Here is a 17,956-nt window from a genome sequence, read left to right on the forward strand (position 1 = left end):
CTGGTTTACATAAAAATACAGAATATTTTTATGTAAAAACTAATCTCCAACATTTTATTCAATGTTTAGTTTAATAAAATTGTTTCATCCTGCTTTGTCTTATTTATGTCTAATGATAGAATTTTGTGCTGTACAGAAAAAAATATCTTTGAAAGTCAAAAATTATTTAAAGTGGGGATTTTTTTACTCAAATAAATAATTATGACTTGTATATGTTACAGTTAAAATATTGAAAGTACTATGTTGCTATTTTTAACCCTCCTGCAGTATTGCTGAAAAATATTGAGTACAGTGATTAATTTTTGAAACATGTCAGCAGGATTTAGAGACCTTTCGTCTGCTGAACCAAAACTTAATTTTATTTTTTTTCTTTTTATATTCCTTCTCTAAGCAAACTACACTGAATTTCATTGATTTTTTTGAGCCAGTATATCAATACAATACTCTCAAGTACATTTTGTTACACAGATATGTATGGAAATTCTGTCAGGGCAATATAAAACTTTTAATAATTATACAGATTTAATTTAAATATATACATAGAGATAAAATATCTATTCATTCCTCCATAAGTGGAAGACAAGGAGAGAACGTGAAAAGGAGGAATGTCACCATATCTGGATACCCTGCACTTTTGAGTGGTCTTTCTCTAAGCCAAAGCACTATGCATAGTCTTAGAAGGCACCTCTTCCACGTTGGGGGCACAAACAGAAATGCGAATATGGTTGAAGGTGTTACTTGTTCAGCATTAATCTACTGCAAATGCATTTCCAACCCCCATGTTTTAAATGTCTACATTTAACGTAAAGTGAAAACAAGGCTAATTACACACTAAACTACGGTGAAAGAGTAATTGTCTCCTTCACCTAACCATGAACATTTGGGTCAAAGAGAAAATATTGAAGGTGTGGAGGAGAATCCTTTCCCCTCTGCTCTTAAATTACAGTTTTGAAATGAAATAAAAAATAAATCTGACACAGGTTGTCAGATTTTTAACTATGTATTATTAAAATATAAATTTAAATATAAAGCCTGACCATAGATGGGTAATATGGACTTTATATGAGATAGATGTGTGAACAGTTCAGAGTAATGAATAACAATGCTCATAATTGGTGCATGGGTATTCTGTAGGCTGTGAGGCAGTGGCCCAGTATCAAACAGAATTCAAATAAGTAGAATAATATGCATTTAACTTTGTTTGGAAATTTTTAAAAAACTTGTAAAGATGTGTGGAAATGACACGGGGTTTCCTTGGTAGACTGTTATATTTGTACAATATGTATAGCTGTTACAGTTTTTACATTTAAAAAATTTGCAAAATTATTTTCAATCTAGTGTGCTTATTTTTTACCTTATAGACAAAAATCAAAAGAACCAAGGACATGCATAATGTATGGTGAACTTTATCTTAGTTTTGATGTCTATAAAAATGAGAATTGCAGAAAGTTCTGTTGAGAATAAAGATAAACTCTGTTTTTACTATGTATTATACGTAGTACCTTCTGATCACCAATCTAGACCTGTAATAGAGAGATATATGAGAGCTTTCTACTATCCTTTATTTTTACACTTCTAATGAAAATAAAGGAAGAAAGACAGTTTTAGGAAAAACAATTATAGCTTTTTAATAATTACTCCAAGAAGAGATAGCTCATGATTTCCTCATGGACACAAACAAGATGTCAAATCTTTAGCAGGTCTTCAGTGATTTTCTCTTCTTTTCATCTTCTGTCTTAAAGTCTAAATGCCTGGCAAGCTATGAAAAATGTAAAAATGTGAAGAATTATGATATAACATACATTAAAATGTCTCTTTAAAGTAAACTGATAGAGACATTTTGATATGTGCAGATTCTAGGACAAATTCTTTCTGTTATTAAATAGAATTTAGTATTATCAATTTTTTCACACTGTTCCTTTCCTAAGGTACACATTTGCTTAAAACTCATTGATACAGTCATTCTTGATTGTGTTTAATAATTGAGGACATTGAATATCTGGAAAAAACTAGATAACTCAAAAGAAAAAACCTTTAACTTCTATGATAAAATTTGTCCTCATAGCAGAAGTATCCTCTTAATTAATTTTGAAGGCTAGTCCAAAAATGAATTTGTTCCCATTTTGGAGATTTTGCACTAACTGTTTCTCTCTGGAATTCTCTTACCTCAAATCTGTTCAGGCTACAGCTTCCTTAGGATTCCTATCTTTCTTCAAATGGTGCCTCCTTGGAGGCTTTCCCCGATCACATCATATAAGGTTGCTCCCCCTTAGCCTTTATACCATTTCACTCTTCCATTTGATTTTTCACACCTATGGTTCTCTAAATTGTATTGACTTTTTGTTTGCTTGGAGATGATCTCCTCAGGAGAACATAAGTTCTGTTCAGAAAAGGAATTTTTTCTGTTTTGTCCCTGCTGAATCTCCTAAATCAGTGCCTAAATCAGTGCCCAGCATATAGGGGAGTACTCAATAAATAAACAAGAATGCTGATATATTGATTCACAATAAGAAATATCTGTCATGTGACCTGGACATTTTGTGTCACTTGATTATTTTTTCCCATAGAAAATAATATAGGATACAAAATATTAAAATAAGATGAGGGCTTCCCTGGTGGCGCAGTGGTTGAGAGTCCGCCTGCCGATGCAGGGGACATGGGTTCGTGCCCCATTCCGGGAAGATCCCACATGCCGCGGAGCGGCTAGTCCCGTGGGCCATGCCCGCTGAGTCTGCGCTTCCGGAGCCTGTGCTCCACAACGAGAGAGGCCACAACAGTGAGAGGCCCACATATCGCCAAAAAAAATAAATAAATAGGATGAGTCTTTGGTGAGCATCATGAAGGCAAAAAGAATAAATGGTTAGTGGATTCTCAGTGGCTGATAGCTGAGCCTTGAATTTCTTTTTTCTTTTTTTTTTTTTTTGCGGTATGCGGGCCTCTCACTGTTGTGGCCTCTCCTGTTGCGGAGCACAGGCTCCGGAAGCACAGGCTCAGCGGCCATGGCTCACGGGCCCAGCCGCTCCGCGGCATGTGGGATCTTCCCAAAGCGGGGCACAAACCCGTGTCCCCTGCATCGGCAGGTGGACTCTCAACCACTGCACCACCAGGGAAGCCTGAGCCTTGAATTTTAAACCTATACACACACACACACACACACACACACACACACTTACACACTCTCTTTTTCAGGTGGTTTCAAGTTACATATAATAACCAAGTCATGACAATGGAAGAAAATAATTTCAAATTAAGGCAATTAATATTTATAACAACTAAAGAAAATCCAAAAGTATTATGACTTATTTCTTTGACTTTGTCATTAAAAAGTGATACATTTAGTTAAGAAACATATGTCAAGATAAAAATAAAGGGATAAGATAATATTTTAAAATGAAATTGAGGAACCATTTCCATGGAAGTAACATAACAGCATACAAATGGTTAGTAATAATGGTGGGTTTTATCTTTAAATAAAATTTTTCCATTTTTATGAGAACTTTTCTAAAACCTTAAAGTTAAAATATGGCCTGTCCGTTGATAACATTATGACTGTAACTTTGTTTCAAATTGAGCCAAAATATGATCTTGTGTAAATTTGTCTGTGATAATTATAAAAATATGAAATAATATGAAGAAAAGAAACACAGGTTAAGCTAATATTAATGTTTATATTTGCCCTGCCACCTGGGAACACAAGGCATGAAATGTGATTCCTCAATCTGCTGTCATAATAGAATAACTAAGAGAGGAATATTTCAAACATGTTGCAGTGGAATTGCTGGGGAAATATCAATAAGTAAGTAAACCCTGGTGAACAGATCCAAAAAGGGAAAAATGGATGAACTTGATGGATAAGGAACTCTAAAAGTTGTTAGAAGAAGGGATTCCATTAGAGAAATGATAAGTCTGAAGGAGCAACGACTTCTTTTAGATCCTAGACTCTTTGTGAAGCTGGAAAAAGCTATGGAATCCAGAAACAGATTAATTGTAAAATCCTAATTGTCTCTATTTCCAATATATTCATAGCCCATTGTGAGTTTTCACATTTTTATTTTCACCTAGAAGTAGATTTGGCTTTTTATGTAAAATAAGCCATGTCAAAATACCTAGTATACTATGACAGAGCACCAAAAAGAGGGCCCTCTCAATTTTAAAGAACTAAATTTGTTGAGTGGATTATTTTAATCATATAATTGTTTCTAGTATATTCACTCAAAAGATAACATTCTGTTGAGCAAATTTTCTTTGGGGTTATTAATAGAATTCTATTTCACTATCATCTATGACAATTTTTGGACTCTCCATAGAAAAAAAATCATTAAGGAATAATTGAATGGAAAACTTTCCAAGTATAAGCATGAATGATACTTTGAAACTACTAAGCTATGTAAACTTGAAAACTAGTAAATAATGTATTTATTATTTACATGATTTTATTCCTTGAGCATCATTGCTTTTATTGTGTTCCCCCCCACCCAAAGACAAAGGTTCAGAAACTCTACAGTATTCCCTCTCTGTGAATGTCTAAAGACACACACACACAACACACATATATTCACAGAAGGTGCAGAAGCATCGTATGTTATCTGGAAATACTCTAAGAAAAAGATAACCTTGAATTATAAATATAAATTGAAACCAGAGTTACATTAAAGCACTGTTAATGAGAGACACTAGATCATGAAAGTTAAGAAAAGACGGAGGGAATGTTTCAGACTGAAGAAGACTAAAGAGGCATTATAACTAAAAGTAGTGTTTCTGAATTGATTCTTCTATTAAAAAAAAATTATTGGGACACCTGGCAAAACTTGCAAAACTTGGGTAGGGTCTGATGATTAGATGGTAGCAATGTATCAATGTTAATTTCGTAATTTGGATGGTTGCTTTGGTTTGGTAGGAGAATGTTCTTGTTTGTAAGAAATACACACTAAAATACAGGGGAATGATGGGGCACCAGGTTTGTAGTTTACCATCGAGTAGTTCACAAAAGTTATTTGTATAGTACTTTGAAGCTTTTTATAATTTTTTGCATTGTTTCAACATAAAAACTTATTTTAAAAAGCTATTTTCATACAAAAATTAAAAAATAAACACTATTAACACTGAGAAAATTATCAGCTTTATGTCCGAAATTCTTGTAGATATAGAGGGCCAGGGAGAGTATGTATTTATGTGCTAAAATGCTTAACTATTTATAAAAATGAGAATTTCAGTGATAGAGGTTTTATATATGTGAATAATATATATATTGTGGATTTTTTCCTAACCTGAATGGCAATAAATACTCCATATTCATAATTTTCACTCAAATTTCTGTTTATTTGCAAATAACATGTTTTTAGTTTTCATATAAGTTCATTTATATTTTTTAAATAAGATTACTCTTTAGGCAGACTTACAAAAATATAATGTATTTGTCATGTTTTCTTTTTTAAAACCTCTCTTCCTTTATTATCTATTTTTCTACCAGTTATCATTGTCAGCATAATGAAGAAAAAGTCATAAAACAATATGTATTCTAAACTGGACAGGTGTGAATAAGTCATTTTCTATTCTCATTTCCGTGTCCTATTAATGAATTTGTCTCATTTGGCATTACTGTACTGGTTACTACAATGAAATACATCAATAGTTTCCTTAGTGCTATTGTAACAAAAAATTCCTTTGTCAGGCACAGCTTACAAAATAGCTTTTTGATGTTTCTATTAACTGTTTTTGTGACTGTAATACATAACTGGATACAGTGTATTTTTATAATGGTACTACCTTATGCTTTTACGAATGAATATCAATTTACAAGGTATGGTGTTTTGTTACACCCATGGTACCCTCCCATTCTGGGTTTTCTTTTTCGAAGGTGATAATGTGACAAGCTAGCTAATCAAGGGTAACCGTATTAGTGCCCTCTGGCTTTAGAGAATCGCACTTAGAACTAGGATTTTTTTTTACTTCTTCTCACAGGGTCTTATATTTAAAATTCAAATGAAATAAGCGGTAATTATGACATGTTATATTTAAAAGCATTCAACAAATTATAATGCATTCTAACAATATAATTATTAGATTCCCTTCTAAATTATCAAATATATGCTTTCCAACGATTCACAAAAGAGTGTGAGCTCCCTAACATGTGAGCTAATTATATTTCTTTTTAGCCTTGTATTTTCAACATAAAATTAAGGTTGAGAGTATTATGGTTAGCTAAGGTTGTGTTGAGTCCAGTGAGGAGTTAGGGGGAGGGCACAAAAACCACATAAAACCATGGGATCAAATCGCTGTTTTCAGAATACTTCAATCAATAGCCACTCTGATCCCTGATGATTAAATTTACCAAAAGATGAAAACGTCCTGGTATAATAGCGAGGTTGAAAGTGCTATGACTTCAGTTTCATAAGATCTCAAGGCTTAGTCTCTCATGGAACAATTAGCCTATACTTAGTTCTATTTCACGTAAGAAGAGCCAGAATGTACTTGAATGAGGGTATACTTTGCAGTCAGACAAACCTGGACTTGTATTCAGGCCCTTGCTTCTTGTTTATGAATTATTTAAATTCTTTGAACTTCAGTGTCTTTATGTTAAAAGAATATTGGGTGGTCATTGCCGTCTTTAAACTGTGAAATATATTTTGCATAATAGTTGATGAAAATGAGTCATGATTATTTAGAACCATAAAAGCATTTAAACAAAGGTGTGTTCTATGGTACTTAGACAACTTAAAAGCATTCAAGGAAAGATTAGCATAAACGAGATGAAAAGACAACCCTCAGAATGGGAGAAAATATTTGCAAATGAAGCTACTAATCAATTCTTAAAGACTATTTTTTTTTCTTTTTAAGGTTTGTGGTTTCTTTGGGTGAATTGAACTCAGATAGTAAAATACATGATAAAAAATAAATAAAAACTCTCAACAAGAACTGAGAGGAACATATTCAACATTTGCAGATTTACAAATTCAAACAATTTAATGTGGATGATTGCTCTCCCCTTTATGAAAAAATGTAATATCTTTACTAGAGATATAATATATTCTGAACTTTACATTAGTGTTGATCTTGGTCTCAGAGTCTTGTAAAAATATACAAAGACGCAAAGGACCTAGCTAACAGACTACTCCTGTGGTCTCAGATATGGTGAATTACACAGATTTACTTGATTTCAAATTCCATATTCCAATAGCCAGAACCCAAATGGAGTATTCACCACATTTCAAAACTGAAATCACCTTCATCTCTCTTCTCCACTCACCACTCCAAGAAAAACCAAATCAAACCAAACAAAACAAAACAGAAATCCCAGGCATCTTATTATATACTGCCTAGTGACAGTACCATCCACCTAATTACAGAAATTAGAAATCTCAATTCTATTTTCCTCCCCTACTACCCCCAAATCCACTGTCCATCAACTTATGCCACATCTAAACACTCTTCTCTACTTTCTGTCATTGCCCTACTTGAGGTCTTTAATATTACCCGTCTTAGCCTGCAGTAACTCATTCTTCCTACCTCCTCCATTGTAATCCATCTCCTTATTCTTGTCAGAGCTTTCTTACTAAAATACACCATGACACATGTTAATGTAAAACCTCACAATGACTGCCCACAGCTTGCAGAAGACAAACATGTCAAGACACTTCACAGCTTAGAGTCAACATTTCCAGTGTCATTATCTTTCAACATTCACCATCCCACAGAGTGTCTCTGCTATATACAGTATACAATGCACCTTTGTATCTCCAAGCATCTTCCTTAGAACCTTCCCTTTTTCTCTCTGAAAAACTCCAAATCATCCCTTAATTTTCCCATCAGTTTTGCTGTGAAATTAGCCATGGATTCTGCATTCAGAGTGGTAGCTTAGAAACTCTGCTAGAGTTTTTTCAAGGCAGAGTTTTGCAGGAATTTTAATCTGATTATAGTTTGACTCAGGAATCTAATAAGTTTCATTTTGTGAGAGACTTTTTTGTCATTTTGACTATGTTATTTGAAGGTCCAACCCCACAGTCCAACTCTCAAGGAAGCAACTGCTGAGCAGCATGATTTTTTCTTTCCAATTACTAATTTTGGGATGGAACAGTTTCAGCAACAGTGGGCATTCAAGAGGAAATGGTGAATTGATTTTCACTGGGGTCCTTCTCTGGTATTTTAGAAAGTGCATGAAAAAACTAATCGTTAGGAGATATGTTTTATTCCAGCATTTGAAAAGCTTTCCCTGCCACCTGTTTTGATTTTCATTTTTTAAAAGACTCTTGATGAGTAAATAACAAACTATTACTGATAATTGGCTCAATAAGACACATGAAAACAAGTGAAATATATCTAACTCTCCATAGATTTTCTGCTTTCTTCGTGCCTCCGTTCTTCTCTCTATTCAAGGCAGGGTTAAATCAGGTCTTTCAATATGCAAAATACATCCTAAAAAAGCTTGATTTCCTGCTGAACAGATGAAAGAGAAATATTTCTAAGTTGCTATAGTTTTCCACAGTTTCTGTGACATTTAAGATCAATACCTGAGCAATATTAAAAATAAACATTCACATAAGATACTAACTTCATGACATTACTTTCCTTGAATGTATATTTTGCATTTCCTTTTAGTAATATGAGATTTTAGTTTGCCCTTTTATGGCTTTAAAAAACTGTGAATTCTTCCTTGCCAAACTTCCTATTCCATTATGTTTAGTTTTCCATTATCTATATTCAAAATTATCCCAAACCTTTACCTAACTACACTGTATTTCTATTCATTTTCTCTTTATAGTTAAACTTAATTCAGTACATTAAAAGTACCTCTGTTAACATTTAGTACATAATAACAATCTTTTCTAGTTATAAAGTAAATGCTGTATAATTTTATAAGTAAGATTAGAAATAAAATTAATCAGATTAAAGCACTGTGACTCTTATCAAGCATTAGCTCTTCAGATTTATGTTTGTTCTATAAAGATGGGGTAGAAAATATGCTACATGAAGTGGTTAAAAAGTAAGAATAACACATCTCTATTAAGAAATGTTCAATAGCAACTTAGATAAATAAATTGTGTGTTTAAGTTACATTAAAGCTATTGACTCTTCTGATTATCATAAAACATTTCTAAATTAAACAGATTTTTACAGGCAAAAGCTTTATTTTGATTAAATATCTCATGAAATTTTAGAAGCAAAAGTAAAAACATTTCTTATACTAAATAGAATCTTAAAGGGCATCTCTTTAAATATTACATCCAACTAAGTAGAAATACATTTTAAAATATACTTAACATACTTTAGTCTTATAAAAGGAAGATCTCATAACTCAAGGTTTTATTTAAGAGAGAATTTAATATTTAAAATCTTTGGCTTCCCATGCCTTTACAATAATGTCCAAACCACTAAACATGACATTCAAGACCCTTCACAGCCTGACCCCCAAGTTCCCTCCAATTACTCCCCACTTAATCCCCTAAATATGACTTGCAGATTTGTGCCTCTGTACACTTACCAATAAATTCTCACTTCATATAATGAACAAGTCAGTTTAAACTTTAATTGAGTATGTACCTAACATGTGTCAGACACTATTCTATGTGCTAGAGGATGTGACAATATGACAATGAACAATAAAGACAGATCCTCTTTTCTTTAAAGACTTTCAAGTCTAATTAAGGGAGACAGATGACAAACACATAAACAAATAAGTGAATAAGGCAAGCAATTGCTATAAAGAAAACAGGATGATGTTATAGGAAGTGATTGGATTTGGGGTTTTTTTTGGTTGTTTAATTGGTTGATTGTTGGTTTTTGGATTTTTTTTATTCTTTGTTTTTTGGCTAGGCTGGTCAGAAAAGACCTTTATGAAAAGGTGGGCTTTGCACGATTTAAATGATGAAAGTAATACAAAGTTCTAGAGGAAGAGCAAAAACAACAATAAGGAACAGCAGGTGTAAAAACACTTGTGAAGGGAGCAAGACTGTTGTGTCATGAACAAAAAGGCCAGTGTAGCCAGAACATAATGAGCACAAAGTGAAGGAGTATGAGATAAGGTTGGAGAGACAGGTGGGGCAAAATGATGACGTGCCTTGTGAGCTATGTTTGGAAATAAAGACTATATTCTAATTGCAATGAAAAGCCCTTTGAGGATTTGAGCAAGGGAGAAGTGTGATTTGACCAAACCTTACAAAGATCTGTCTGGCCACTCTGCAGAGAAGAGTTTCTAGGTGGACAAAACTGAAAAGATACAAATTAGGAGATGATTGCAATAGTGTAGACAAGAAATTATGGTAGTTTGGTCTAGGATTGTACTCTGGAGGTGGTAAGTGGTCAGATTTGGGATCCATTTGGAGGTGGAACCTTGCTGATGGAAAGGATCTGTGGTGAGAGGAAAAGTTAAGGATTTAAGGAGGAATTAAGGAGCATTCCCAAAGATTGGGTTTGACTAACAAGGTGACTGGTGGCATAATTTCTTGATGTAGAGGAAATTTGAAGAGGAGTAGATGTGGGGAATCGGAAGTTTGATCTTGGCAAAGAAAAGTTGGAGATGCCTATTAGAACATCAAGTGTAGGCAGTGGAATACATAAGCCATATGCTCAGGAAGATAGAGATATAAATTTAAGAGTTATCACACTATAGATGATATTTAAAAATAAGATTGGTCGAGTTAACCAATTGAGAGTATAAATAGAGAAGAACTGAGGACCCAAAATTAAACCTAGGACAATTTAATATTCATAGTTTAAGTATGGAAGGGGATTCTACAGAAGATCCTCAGAATGAACAACCAGAGAGTTAAGAAGGAAACCAAACGTAGGAAGTGCCACAGAAGTCTAGAAAAAAGAGGGAGGGAGGAGTCAATTGTATCAAACACTAGTTGGAGGTCAAGTGTGATGGGAACAGAAAACTGAGCATTGGCATTAGCAAAATCTAGGTCATTGATGGGAGCTTGGTAAGAGCTATTTCAATAATGCATTATGTGCAGCCTCACTGGAGTGGTTGAGGAGAGAGTAGGGATTAACAAAGGAAGATAGGGCTTCCCTGGTGGCGCAGTGGTTGAGAGTCCGCCTGCCGATGCAGGGGACACGGGTTCGTGCCCCTATCCCGGAAGATCCCACATGCCGCGGAGCGGCTGGGCCCGCGAGCCATGGCCGCGGAGCCTGTGTGTCCGGAGCCTGTGCTCCGCAACGGGAGAGGCCACAGCAGTGAGAGGCCCGCGTACAGCAAAAAAAAAAAAAAAAAAACAAAAAACAAAGGAAGATAACAAGTACAGATTGTTCCTTCTAGGAGTTTAGTTGCAGAATGAACAGTGAAAAGGTGGCAGTAACTGGATGGGAGTATGGTGTCAGGAAAAGGATTTGTTAAGAAGGATAATGTTAAAGCGTATTTTCACAATGACGGGAATGAGTCAGTAGAAACAAAAGAATTAATAATGCAGGAGAGAAGGAAAATAACTACAAGACCAAATGCTTGAGGAAGTGAGGGAATGAGATGCAGAACACAAGTGGAGGAAGTGGCCGAAGAAGCAAGGATGCTTCTCACATGGAAACATGTGTCCTAGAGAAAATAGATATAAATATAGATAGATTGATGGCTTGGGAGTGGAAAGATAAGAACATTCTCAACCAATTGCTTTGATTTTCTCTATGGGGCATGAAGAAGTGTCATCACCTGAGAGGGAGTAGGGAATAATGGAGATTTGAGGAGGTGAGAGAGAGTGTGAAAGATAAGTCTCTTAGAGAATGGGAAAGTGAATACACTAAGGCAGTGTCATAGAATCATCTGGCAGTGCTGACTGCCCATTTGGAATTTAAGGTTATATATGTGAAAGAAGTCCATTCAGGAAAGTTGAGCAGACTTCTTCAGAAAGTCGGTTACATTACTGCAGGCTTAGAAGGAGACAGGTGGCTGGGTTTACCAGGCATGCCAGATGGAGGAGGAGAGGGGCAAGGGAACTTGGGGTGTTTACAGAAGAGTGACTGGGATCTGGGGCTACAGAATCCAAGATGGAGGATGGAAGTAACTGAGGATATTAAAGGGTCAGAAGATATGTCTTATTTGCCCTTCTCTCTTTTTTGATATACTATGAATCTTTACAGTCCAAATGCCACTTTCTCTATAAAGTGTCTCCTGACACTGCAGGCACAAGTAATTATTCCTTCCACTTTGCTACCACAGCATTTTGTACATGTCTCTATGATAGCCTTTATTACGTTATATTGGATTTGTTGCCTATGAGTATATCCCCAAGAAGACTGTAAACTTTTAAAGGAAATAACTATATCTTATTTATTTATCTTTCTATTTGCAACAAAGTGGAGCATAAGGAGGGTTTTCAGAGAACACTTGATGAATGAAGGCAGACAGTGTAACGTGGAAAGAAGTGTTTTAGTTCCTCAAACGTTACCAAGCATTCAGTGGGCACCTGGTGTATACCTGATTGATTGTAAGAACCAGAAATGAATAGAAAGTTAAACTCTGTGATTTTTTCTCATTAAATAATTTGTCCACTGCAGTTGGCTCTTGATTATTGAAAAATTGTCACACATAAGGCACATTGTTTTTCTTTCTTTTTATTTCACCCACATACCTTTTAGTCTTCCCACTCATCCTTACCCTTGAAGAGAGTACACTACAGATGTCAAGTTGGTGTTGCTCTACTTTGTCTTTAAGAAAATATTAGCAATGTAGTTGCCAAGTGGTGGGGGGGATTCGTGGGAGGGATGGAGTGGGAGTTTGGGGTTAACAGATGCAAACTATTATATAGAATGGATAAATAACAAGGTTCTACTGTATAGCACAGGGAACTATATTCAATATCCTAATAAACCATAATGGAAAACAATATAAAAAAGAATGTAGGGGAATTCCCTGGTGGTCCAGTGGTTAGGGCTCCATGCTTTCGCTGCTGACGGTGTGGGTTCAGTCCCTGGCCAAGGAACTAACATCCCGCAAGCCAAGGCCAAAACTGGAAAAGAATGTATATGTATGTATAACTGAATCACTTTGCTGTACAGCAGAAATTAACACAACATTGTAAATCAATTATACGTTAACAAAAAAAAGTTAGCCATATAAAGATATGGCTTAAACTGACACTGTTAGTTACACATGGGCTTTATTTACTTTCTTGGATTAGTTAATCAATGTGTTATCTACTTTAATTAAAAAATAAATATCATCTCTGGGTATATTCTTTGACTATGTTTCCTTATAAGAAAATTTATTATAGTACTCTTCATATGGAATGAATTTCCATAGCATTATATAAAATGAAAATGTGTTCTAAAGAAAGAGATAACGAAGGTACAGTGTACTGTGAGGCAATATGACCTCTTCTAGGTGGCCAAATGTTGTTGCTTGGGAAGCAAACCATTTAAAACACTTTGTATCAGAAAATCCATAAAGTAATTATAATTTTCTATAGACGTAGTTTACCAAAGTTTCTATAGCTTATCAAATGCATTTTGCTTGGAAATGTTTACAAAATCTTTAAATCATCCCTGATACCCATATACAGGTACTACACACCCCCTTGATGAGACTGCTATTATGAACAATAAAGCACAACAAAGAAAGAACACTAATAGATGATACACAGTGTGATCGTTGTAGTGAAGGAACCATTATTTGGTGGTCTGTGATCTACCTGAAATTTTAAGATAAGCAACGTTTTAATTCTGTTCTCCTTGAATTGTCGTTAAGAAATTAGCACCTTTTATTTTTTCCTTTTAGATAAAATTCCTGACAGGAAATTTTGCATTTAAAAGTATTTAGACTATCATAGGAAGAAGTATGTCGAAAGAGTTCAATCCAAGATGAAAGCAAAACTGAAACTCAGCAAACTGTGGGAGAAAATAGATGAGAAATATGAACTCAATTGATTTGGGCAAGGGATAGATGTTACCTTTTATAGTAACAGTGGGAAACCTGAAATTCTTGTTTCAGGTGTAATTCAGTAACATATATAATATTTTGTATGTTTTCTATCAACTACAATGGCTAACATTCAATATTGGTTCATGAATAAAATTTACCCCCTTATAAAACTCTGGCAGACGTTCCATTTATAAGGTTTTGGATAGATGATACAAAATCCCGTTAAACAAACTGATTGTGTTTGCCATTCTTATTCTACCTGAGAAGTAAGTATTAAATAGGTAAATCTGGTTTCTTTTTAAGTTGAAACCTTGAATGTAATTATAACAAGGATAATTAACTTCCCGAAAATTTCTTCTGAAAAAAGTATTTTTCTGTTACTTTTCTCTATTTGCATTTTCAAACAAAAATTCATACTGATTTTCCCTCTGTGACTACTAAACAAGTATGATTAAACAAGAACAGAATTTTTGGTATATCATAAACTGTTTTTTTAACATCATACTTGGGGTGGTCTGATGCAAAGGGAATCCAGAAATCTTTATTAATCTCACACATAATGAAGTTATTGCTTGAAAAGTATGTAATAAAAAATAAGTATTGCTTTGAAAAAAACAACTGTTAGATGAGCTGTTCCAACAGGTTAATAGTAAAATTAAAAATCTTCTTTTAAAATCTAATTCAAATTTCCAGAATATATCAATATGCTTAAAAAATCAAAAATTCAATTGGTGATTCTTTTGGGGTTTACAGAATAAAGTCTGGAATATTTTTTCTTAACTCAACCTGTGGTTCCCTGCCTACATCAAGAGAAGGAAACCATGGCCAAGAGAAGGGGTCTTGAGCTCTACAGTGGACAAACATGAATTGAAATCTCTTTCACGCCTTAGTACTCTGTGCCTTAGAGAAAGTGACTTACTTTCTTTCAACTTCAGTTTTCCACATGTATTATGTACTTAGACACTATAGATAATACTACATATATATTATACCCAATAATGCTTACCCGCAGTGGATGCATAATAAATGGTTCTTAAGCTTGCAGAGGGAGGGAACAAAAAGGAAGCCAAGAGAAGCTTCTCAGAGGGACTCAAATATTCAGCAGTCCTTGCTCAAGATAAAAAGAAATTCATAGAGAAGGGTGCTATACCCATGCGGGCTACACAGTATTACCATTCTAGAAGGGCTCTCCGGATGTTCTCTTTTCTCTTTTTTCTTTCACCCTTTGAATTGGGAATTTTGAGTTTACTCATTCCAAGTTTACGAGTTCTGTTCCTGCTTTGTCTGCTGTACCTCACACTGGCAGTTACACAGCAGGATCCAGATAGCCATTGCTCAGGAAACCAAAATACTGGTATTATAATCACCCACTCTGACCCGCTAAACCATGAGTCATAACATATTTGCACTAAATTGCCATGGCAAAAGTGCCCATTTTGCATTTCCTGTTTTATCTGACCTCTAGTTCCTGAGAACTGTCCTCTGAGTCCTTTTACCTTATTTATCATAGTAACCTCCTCAATGCCTAGAATCCTACCTTGCACAGAGTTAAACAATCAGTCAATTATTGTTGAATAAATGAAGAAATAAATGTCACTTGTTTTCAGAGAATTCATATTTATCTTGGAATCAGAAGGCATAACCAGAAGGCAATAAACCTATAGCATAATTGCAACCTGGCAATATTGTATGTGCACTACTGTACACCACACTCCAAATCAGACATTATGTGTCCCATATTCATATGCTGAAATCTGGCAAACTTACTCAAGTCAAAACAATTAATCAAAGCCTGATCATTAATGTGACTGAAGAAAGATGTCTTTATTTATAGAAACAATCTTAGAAACACATCAAATTATTATTTTTTGTTCACACAGTGGATAATGAAGATGTGTATATTTTGTTATTTGCTGATATTTATATACATTTTACAATACTTTTAAGGTCAAGTATTCACCTTTCTTTGTTATTTCCATACTTACTTGATAGTAAATAGGTTAAGATCTGTTATGTTTTCAAAATGTTCTTGTCTTAGATAAAAACAATACAATTTCCTGAATATCCATCAAGATGATATAAAGATAAATTCAAAATCCTTAGAATTATTTCCAGCCAATTTAGAAAAGTTGTTCTTAACCAGAATGCTGTGGTACATGAGAACCCCATCAACACTTCACATACATGCCAAATTCCAATTAACATTTAAATGTTGTTTTTGCTTTGCCTTGTTCAGGTCCATGACCCTCTATAACAAGTTCTAGTTCAGGTAAAGGCAGTGAGCAGTATTATTCAAACAGCCAAATTGTATATAAAGATGAACAGGAATAATTTAACGTTCTGGATGCTTTCATAAATATTGTATGATATTGTTATACTCTCATAGCTATTGCATTGAATCACTGCTGATTTGTTTAATGTTGCCATGAGTTTTGTAATGCATTCAAAGCATGCCACCGCAACTCATAGTATGAGAAAACCTACAGAGAACACACAAAAATGTGAGAATTTCTGCCTAAAATAATCCATTTGAATTTATGAAAACTTAGGAAGTATTTTTATATGTTTGACTTGTTTTAATAATCCAATTCTTCCCTAATGTACCTGTTTTCTTCGTGATTCTTCCTGTTAAGCAAGGGAAATAGATAATCACTGGTGGTGAGGAAAATATTTAGCAAAGGCTCTTCTTCCTGATTCTGTGACGTACAAAGAATAGAGTGAGGCTCCCCTGGTGGCGCAGTGGTTGAGAGTCCGCCTGCCGATGCAGGGGAAACGGGTTCGTGCCCCACTCCGGGAAGATCCCACATGCCGCTGAGTGGCTGGGCCCGTGAGCCATGGCCGCTGAGCCTGAGCGTCCGGAGCCTGTGCTCCACAACAGGAGAGGCCACAGCAGTGAGAGGCCTGCGTACCGCAAAAAAAAAAAAAAAAAAGAAAAAGAAAAAAGAAAAGAAAAAAGAATATCGTCATTTGAATGATGATCCTGCTCCACATAGCTTTAAATAGTCAAGATAACTCACTGTTGTTTTTTATAAGACTATAAATTTTTCAATCAAGACATGCACAAAACACAGTTTAGTTGAGCTTCTGTGTTGGTATACAACAAAAAGCCCCTTTATACAGAAATAAGAACGGTAAAATTTGGATTGTATTCATATTCCAATCAGGTGTTTAATAAAAAAAAAAATGGGACTTATGAGGCAATCAAGGACAAACTTTCTGTAAAGATCTGGAAAGGGTTAAGTTGAAGGAAATGGGTTTTGCAATGATAAATTGCCACTCTTAACCCTAGGTAACTGATCAGGAAATGAATGTCATTATTCACAAACAAAAATAAGCTCCCCTTCTTCCCCCAAAAGAGTTTTCCCAGATCAACCCATTGCTTCACATACAACCCATATTATTGCATGTTTCTGCTGAGAGTGGCTCAGTTTATACCATCTGTGTACATAAGGATCACATTAGTAAATGTATAAGAATTGAGAGTTTTGATAATTTCCAGCAACTAGATGAAGACAGTTTTTTATATTTTCAGACAATAAAAACATGCATTATTAGTCTTTCATTATTCAGACTAAATGTATTCAATAGCTTTTCTAACATAATATATTAGTATCACATACGTATATAGTAGATTTATTATATATATATGTTATCAAAACTATTATTATTATATCAATTATGATCCCCAAATTCAACACGCTATTGACAGACAGCTAATCTGAATATCCAGTATTTTCTTTTTGGTTAAAAGGCTTTTATTATAAGCTGAGTCAAAATTTTTATTCCCTTTGATTTTGTTCTGGTGGCAGTTAGGGTTAATGAATTCTGCTACTAAGTCTCTTTTATTTATTTATTTATTTTTATTTTTGGCTACGTTGGGTTTTCGTTGCTGCACGCAGGTTTTCTCTAGTTGCGGCGAGCGGGGGCTATGCTTTGTCGTGGTGCACGGGCTTCTCATTGCAGTGGCTTCTCTTGTTGTGGAGCATGAGCTCCAGGCGCACGGGCTTCGGCAGTTGTGGCATGCGGGCTCAGTAATTGTGGCTCTTGGGCTCTAGAGTGCAGGCTCAGTAGTTGTGGCACACGGGCTTAGTTGCTCTGCAGCATGTGGGA

At 34.8% G+C, this 17,956-nt stretch overlaps 1 protein-coding gene across 2 annotated transcripts in view; it reads left to right on the forward strand.

Moving 5' to 3' along the window:
* LRRC7 (leucine rich repeat containing 7) overlaps positions 1 to 17,956 on the forward strand; it is a gene marked incomplete at its 3' end in the record, with an annotated part of 502,056 nt that overhangs the window by 256,020 nt on the left and 228,080 nt on the right. The window lies entirely within an intron of this gene.

This window comes from Mesoplodon mirus, assembly GCF_964341445.2.
Source record: "Mesoplodon mirus genome assembly, chromosome: 3".
NCBI classification, from domain to species: domain Eukaryota; kingdom Metazoa; phylum Chordata; class Mammalia; order Artiodactyla; family Ziphiidae; genus Mesoplodon; species Mesoplodon mirus.